Here is a 9,128-nt window from a genome sequence, read left to right as displayed (position 1 = left end):
ATATATATATATATATATATATATATATATACACATAGATAAACAAGTGTACAAAAGTAGCACCTGTTTTATTTTCTGCTTTGTGCTTCTTTGCAAATCTCTGTTGTGTGGTTTTGTGGAAGCAAGTGTTGCAACAGAAATGGTCAGAAACCATTGGTATACAACATATGTAAGTTCATAATCATCTCTGAAAGTAGCACAGGGCTATCCATGATATCTAAGAGAGTGAAAGAAGTGGATGAGCCATCGTCAAATGAAAAGTAAAGAGCGGGGGACATTTCAACTGTTTTTCTTTTTTTTTTTGCCTTACCCCATCTTCTTCTGGTCTCTTGTACAACCCTAACTCCAACTTGTTTTACTGTATCTTTCATTAGAGAACAGGTGGGATACTGCCACCACTCATCTGTTATGTCAAATTTTTTTGCTTCATTTGCTTTCAAAGAACAAACTTTTACAACAGTATCATACTTCAAATTAAGAAAAGGTTAAAGATTAATATCTTTTCTATCATCAATGGTTCAATGGTTGTGGTACACTATTGTAGTTTGGCTTGGTGTAATTAATGTATATTTTATTATATTACCCTGAAATGCAAACAAAGTTCTGTTAGGGGCCTAGAGGCAACAAGAGAGGAAGTTATCTGAACACAGCCTAAGGTACAACAGAAACCCCAGTAGTTATGATTAGTTCTGCCTTTAGGTCTGATCCATGATCGTCCCAACACATTAAACACACATTTAAATTTCAAGCAAAAGTATCTATCACGATCTTAATACATTAATTAGCTAACAACTAAGAGTATTAGCAATATAGGAATTTACAAATTAGGCACAAGACCCCAAATTTGGGGGAAGGAGTTTACCACCAATATAACTGATTCTCAGGACTTGATTTGTACTTATTTTATCCACCCTGAAAGAACAAAAGTTCAAGTCCACCCCATTAAAATTTGAACTCACAATGCAAAATGACATAACAAAATGTGTGACACTCCCAATTCTGCCATCAACTGCCCATAGTGTAAGCAATATGGCAGAAATGGCTTCTACAAAAAAAGGAAATATGTATCACATAGACTAAGTTAATCAAGGGCTTATAGGGCACACTACAATGGCATTCATATTTCCGGTTGTTATTATGTCATGGGGAAAGTAATGAAATTGATCATGGATAGAGGAGACATATTCTAAAACAGGCATCAATGAAAGAGATATCCTTTCAAATCGACTCCTATATTTGTGGCGAATTATTTTATTTTGCCTGCATATGACCCAGAATTAAAAGCCTATCCCCATTTGAAACCAATTAGTCAATAGGCATTAACCCCGTTCTCACATCGCATATATTTATTAGTATTAAATTCACAAGTTACTCTTTCTCTCTCTCACAGACACACACACACACACATACGGAGAAAGTGCAGTAATGAAAGAGATCTCTAAAAGTAATTACTAACACAAGACTAATAGAAATATAATCGCAGAATAATACTGTAATGGATTTACCATTTAGTTAAGATTGGCAGTTAATTACTCAACAGGCAAGTGGAAGAATGAAAGTTATGTTTATGTCTAATTAAAATTAAGGAGAAGTATTAGGCAGATAACAATAAAACTATCAGATTCCAACTGACTGTTTCTGTCTATCAAGAAACCAACACAAGAAAATGACATTTTTATCCCTAGACAATGTTACAAGTTATTAAAGCGGCACAGAAAATCTGATATGAAGGGAGACAACCAAACTACTAATTGTCTAAGCTATCCAATTGACCTGCTTCCGATGATGATAATCTTAGACACAAAACTGTATTGTATTCAGAACTGTCAGCTAAAAGCAATTATGTAAGGAATACATAAGTAATTTTGTTGGCAACAGGTACATGGATAGAACTAGTTTGCTTCAGCTTTTTGACAACACTGCAGTGTAGAAATTAATGAATAAACAGGTGACGATGAACAGACAAGAATGTACACAGACTAGCACTTTCTAATTTCCTTTATTTTTGTTGGTTACTGTATTATAGTTGTTGCTGGCAGTGGTGGTAAAGGGGTTAGTGGTGCTGTTGTTCTTTTAAAAGAAACATTTGACAACATGTTAATAACAATGTAATAATGGTAGCTACATTTATTTTATAGTTTTTAACAAAAAAATCTTTTTTTTTTTCTCTTTGATTTGCTTATCACACACCTTCACCTTCCATCACCACTCCTCCTCTTCCGCCTCCTCTGACCTCACGCTCTCCACATCGGAGAAGTTCTGTTTTCCTTTGAGGTGACAGAGTCAACAGTGTCGAAACAACTCCAGCTACATCATAAATGCGAACAGTATCCATTCACTCTAAAAATGTTTGCTTACATTGAACAAGATGATGGCAGTAAAGTGTTTTAAAAGTTAAGAGTATGTTGATTTCCGTTGTAAGTCAGCCTCATCCACATCTGACCGTACACCAGACTCCCCCAAATCAATAGAACTAAAATATCCAGAAATTGAAAACAAACATGTCATCAAAGTATTGTCATCTCAAAAACAGATTTTCAGGGAAATGGGAACAAATGGCACTGCTTTGTTTATTAACCTTTAACAATGACAAGGTGCATGGATGTATTGTCATTGTTGTTGTTGTTGTTGTTGGTGGTGGTGGTGGTGGTAAGCCTCAAGTTTGTTTAAGTCAAGCAGACCTATAAATAAGGGCCATTCTGGCTGTGATCATTCCCTCTGTCTGAAAAGTTATGTCCTCCCATATCTTTTTAAACATTGTAGAGAATAATTTAAGAGAATTTTAGCTGTCATTTCTAGCTGATTGTTGTGTCACACTGACAGTAGTCTGTCCATAGTCTGAGAAAGACAGTTCAACAATTTCTTGCTGAACAACCTGCACATATGATTTGTTTACAATGATCAAATGTTTGTGCTATATATTAGCTCGATCCCTCCATCAAATTGACGTTGCCTGAACAAGTGCATGGTGTACCACATGTCAGATGTCAACGTAATCACAGAGCAACAGGAGACTAAGTGTTTTACTCAAGAGCACAACAGACCACATGGCCTAGGAATTGAAACCCTGATCTTGCAATTGTTAAAGCAACACCTGAACCACAAGGCAATACACCCTCACATGGTATCACATTGATCCAGGTCTTAATGAACAGACCTATGACATGTAGATAGTTCAAGTGACTAAGAGTGATCTTCAGATCTATTCTGCCAAGTCTACCCTCAATGGAGAACAACACTAGTCATCCTGTTCTAATTGGCTGACCAACATACCAGCGTGGGCCAGTCCATCTTTTTCTCTCCAGACAGTTTATCTGGGAGTAGATTATCCTTTTTCAAAGATAATAAGGGTGTAATTTGAGTAAAATTTATCTTCTACTTTTTACCTGTGGCCATGCTGGGGCACTACCTTCAAGAACTTTTAGTTGAATGAATCAACCCCAGTACATATTTTTTTCTTTTTTATAAGCCTGGTACCTGTTCTATCAGTCTCTTTTACCAAACCACTAAGTTGCAGAGACATAAGCACACTAATACTAGTTGTCAAGTGATAGGCTAACACACACACACACACACACACACACACACAAACACATATAAGATAGGCTTCTTTCAGTTTCTGTCAAGGAGTCCACTCACCAGGCTTTGGTTGGCCCGAGACTATAGTCGAAGACAGTTAACCAAAGTGCCATGCAGTGGGACTGAACCTAGAGTCATGTGGTTGAGAAACAGACTTTTTTACCACACACCCACATCTGGTGACTATTTCTAGCAGGACCGGTATTTACACAGAATTTCCTTTCTCACTTTATCAATAGCTGCTTTTATACTATAAGTTAATCTACATCAGAGAATACCTCGATTTAGTCCTCACTTTGGTCGAATGATGCAGAATACTGCTTGGAATATACATAAAGCAATTTTTTTTTTTCTTTCCCTGTAAAGATTCATTTGCTAATATCCATCCACGTATCCTTATCATCATAATTCTAAAGTCCACTTTTCCATGTTTACTTGGATCAGACAATGTATATGCTTACACAAACACATACCTTGTATTTCCAATATTTTGTGATGCTTCTCCCTACTCAACATTTTCTTTTTTATATTTTTTAACATTTTTATTTGAAGATAGCCTAGGTATGATAAAAACACATATTTCTATACAAATTATTGCTTCATGTGTATTGGACAAGCTGGGTATCTTTCCTAATGCTAACCACTCAGCTGTGAACAAGCAAAGCCAATTAATGAGCTTACTACCTTTGTTGTAAAAACAATAATAATTGCAGCAAATTTTTAATGATTTCAGCACTAATGATTCTGACATAGTTTAATGAGAGAGACATGTAACCACATTTTATAACATACTCTAGCCAAAAATCAAACTTTATGTAAAAAAAAAAAAAAACCAGGTTGCCTACATTAACCCTTTAGAATTCTCTGTCAAATGTGATGCTTATGTATTTACATTGATATGAATTAGACAGACATTACCTTGTACCTTTCAGATTTCAATGACATAATTGTGTATTTTTAGAATAATATTGTAGGTTAAGTGTGAGAGGTTGGATTTGGTCAGTTTGAAGATAATACAGGAAGTCTATCTTGGCCAAATATGGCAAGTTTAAATGATAACGGGTCAAACTTTATTTCTTTTTGAGGTTTATTTTGCTTTTTATCCCCCAAGAAAATAAATACCAGTCAAGTTCTGTCACAAAGACTGTGGTTAGAGCCAAATTTTGAAATAATAATAACAATGGTTTCAAATTTTGGCACCTGGCCAGGAATTTCGTATGAGGTGGGTAAGCCGATTATACCAATGCTAGTGCTTAACTGATATTTATTTTATCAACCCTGAAAGGCAAAACCGGCCTTGGCAGAATTTGAACTCAGAACATGAAGTTGGAAGAAATGCCACAAAACAGTGTGATTAAGAAGCTTGATTTCTAATCATGTGGCCTCGGGTTCAGTCCCACTGTGTGGTACATTGAGCTTCTACTGTAGAGCCCTAGGCTAACTAAAGCCTTGTGAGCAGATTTGGTAGATCAAAACTAAAAAGAAGAATGTCATATATATATATATAAATATATATATATATATATATACACACACACCCATATATATATATATATATATATATATATACACACACCCATATATATATATACACACACATATGTATATATCCTTGGCTATCATGTGATGGTTGTAATTGAACATCATAGTCACACAAGAGAAGTTGTTCATTTCCAGTCTTTCACGAAAAAACTTGCCTAGCTATGGAAAAAATCACCTTTTTTAGAAACAGGTGAGGGTTGGCACCAGGAAGGGCATCTGGTTGTAGAAAATCTGCCTCGGCAAATTCTGTCCAACCCATGCAAGGACGGAACAGTAAGTAGACGCTAAATGATGATGAAATGATTTCCATTGTATGCAGCATTAATACCAAATATAGCACTTTCTTTATATATTCTTCTTCATAGTACTCTACAGCAAACTTTCACGGAGATAAATCAAAATCTTTCATGACATTCCTTAACAAATGAATGTTGTGAATCATCTAATTTATCACACATTGTTTCCATATTGGGGATTTATTTATTGATTGATGCCTCATCTTTAGTAGGTTTTCAAGAGAAGCTACCTGAACTGTAAAATTAACCATGCTCTGACAGTCGCGCATATATTGGAGGGGGAAGGTCTTCCCTTGTCTATCTCCAGTGAATGAGGAAAATGAATGTCAAACGGAAACAAATAAACAATAAATGCTACAGACTATAGTTTCATTAAATGAACATTCTTTATAGCTGTAAATGTAAAGCTACATGTAAAGGAGATAATAGGAATAATGAAAAATATTCAATAACAAAACTGTTTAGAAATATATATAAGTGCACACACAGACACACATTATTTGTGCTTAACTATCTAGACATATCTAATGTATATGCATACATAATTTTATGCATACACGCACAAACATCTAGATGTATACACATATATACATATATGCGTACATACATACACACACAAACATCTAGATGTATACACATATATACATATATGCGTACATACATACACACACAAATATCTAGATGTATACACATATATACATATATGCGTACATACATACACACACAAACATCTAGATGTATACACATATATACATATATGAAGCTATATATATATATATATATATATATATATATATATATATATATATATATATATGTGCATACCTACATACACACACAAATATACATATGCATGCACTGAGAAATAAAAAGACAGATAAGCATGTATAGCATGATTTAATGTTCACTTTTCTATGTTGGCATGGTTGGATGGAGATGTGTGTGAGATTTCAACAGTAGGTTGCATTCTTGGAACTAACCAAAGAGAAAGAGTAACTGCAGCAGTCTTTCTGAACTTCAGTACTCATGATATTATGCAGTATATTAACTGTATTTCAGAACAACCAGTATCCTAGATAAGTTGCTTTTGTATCAGCTTGAAAAGCCTTTTGGTGATGGTGATCAGGAGTATACGAAGCATACTTTAGGCACAAATAGTCAAATACTCAAATTACAGAATCAAGAATTTCCCATATTTTTCATTTGTTTACAATTATAAAATCGTAGGCGATTGCTTTATTGTCATTTATAAATTTCAAACTTATTTTGAAACAAATGTTTTACACAAACAATTTTATTTTGAAATTAAACACAATACTTCCAGAAAGTATCGAGCGAGCCACAAGATAAAAGTCTGCAGACCACATGCGGCCCGCAGGCCTCAGGTTGGCCAGCCCTGGCTTAAACCACTGTTGACCTGAAGTGAAACAGTAATTACAATGTTGAAGTGTGTAAATCCTTATCCTCATCATCATCATTTAATGTTTGTTTTCCATGCTGGCATGGGTTGGAATGTTAGATAGGAACTGGCAAGACCAGAAACTGACAAGGCCAGGAACTAGCATGACCAGGAACCACACCAAGCTCCATTGTTGGTTTTGGTAGGGTTTCTACAGCTGGATACTCTTCCTAACACCAACCACTTTACAGAGTGTATTTGGTGCTTTTTATGCGGAACCAGCACCAGTGCTTTTTACTATTGTGGTGAATGAGTCTTCTCAAGAACAGAAAGGTGCCAGACATCTCGGTCCTTTGTCTTTGCCTTCAAAAGGTTTAGTGTCTTGAGACCGGCCTTCAATACTACATCACTTGTCTTTCTAAGTTTCCCTCTTCCACAACTTCCATCTACTTTGAGTGATGTATGTATGTAATGTAATGTAGTGTAATGTAATGTAGTGTATGTAGTGTAATGTAATGTAGTGTATGTATGTAAGTATGTATGTATGTAATGTATGTGTGTGTTGAATGACCAATCGCTAAAAAAGTTAAAACTATAACCTTGAAATTCATGTATTCAGAGTCAAAGGTTGTACCAGTTTATTTACCGACAATTTATTTGGTGTTCACAAAATTAATTAAAACATGGTGTCAAGTTGTTGTACACATTGACAAAGAATTGTTGGAAGATGTGAAACAAGTTTTAGATCAATTCTTCAACAGCCTGGGTAGAGGAAGTTGCAGAAGATTTGAGTGGGGGTGAGATTGTCCCTCAAATACAAACAACAGCAAGATATTACAAACTCTACATGCTTTATCTATCAAACTGAGGTCTCTATTCCTGAATAGTCAGGACCACCTTAACCATCTTTGCAATAACCTTTTCAACCCAAAGCTCCCTTTCCATATATTTATTTATGTATTATATATGTCTATACACACCTGCACACACAAACACACACATACTTTGTACACATACTTTAGGGCGGCGAGCTGGCAGAAACGTTAACACGCCGGGTGAAATGCTTAGCGGTATTTCGTCTGCCACTACGTTCTGAGTTCAAATTCCGCCAAGGTCGACTTTGCCTTTCATCCTTTCGGGGTTGATTAAGTAAGTACCAGTTACGCACTGGGGTCGGTATACTCGACTTAATCCGTTTGTCTGTCCTTGTTTGTCCCCTCTGTGTGTAGCCCCTTGTAGGCAGTAAAGAAATAACACACATACTTTGTACACAAACAGATAGTTTGACAAGTATTATGAATAAAGGACATGCAACAGATCCTCTTGGTCTCCTCCAAAATTGAAGTGAAGACATTGAAATTTATAGTTTTTGAAGACATGGTTCTATTTGTATTTGGTGGCAATATATAGTGATAATGAGTGCCAGAGAACAAGAATAAGAGATATGTACATGTGCACACATCAGAATGATGGTCAGCTTCTGCAATGCTGTTGCAAATATCCCAATGGATCTAGAACTCTCATGACTCTTGGCCATAGTTTAAAGACCACAGAGGATGGACTCAGCTATGGTGGCCTTCCTTTGTCATTCTACATGCAGAAGAAGGCTACTGCTGGCAATCCAACAATCCATTAAAGCATATCTATATGTGAGCAGACTTGTGCATGCACACAAATACATGCAGCATTTGATTTCTGCATACAAAGTATTCCTAAAAGCTGAAATATTTGTGTGCACAGGCATATATATTCAAACACACATACATACATACATACATGAACACACATATTCTTACACTTACATTGAACATACTGCTGGTCTTTAGTGTTTTTCTGTTTCTCTCTCCCTCTGTCTCTCTGCTTCATTTTCTGCTACATTCTCTTCTTTCTCTCATACACTAAAAACCTTACTAATTAGTTTTGGTGAAGGAACAAACTCCGCATCTTGACATCCATATATAGAAATTACAGCAAAGCAAGTTGAAAATGGTTAGCAAATTTTTTTACTTAGAGAAAATTTCTCTTCCTACCTGACCACAAACAATAACAGCAACAACAAAAGATTGGTTCTGTTTCAAGTAAGCACGAAGGAAATATATAGGCTAAAAGCAAAAGCCGTCGGCTATTTCAAGTCTTAACATACAAGCTGCAAGCATTACCTTCAAACAGTAACAACAATGCTACTTAGTCACATTCAATATTTTACCTACTATGAAATTATCAGCAAAAGAGAAAGGAAATATACTGAAGCACTTTGGTGATAAGGAATCCATCTTGGAGAAAAAAAGTGATGAGAGTTCTTTTCTACTTCA

This window comes from Octopus bimaculoides, chromosome 6 (genome assembly GCF_001194135.2).
Source record: "Octopus bimaculoides isolate UCB-OBI-ISO-001 chromosome 6, ASM119413v2, whole genome shotgun sequence".
Lineage (NCBI taxonomy): Eukaryota > Metazoa > Mollusca > Cephalopoda > Octopoda > Octopodidae > Octopus > Octopus bimaculoides.
The sequence above is the reverse complement of the archived record's forward strand: the minus strand, read 5'-3'. Positions refer to the sequence as shown.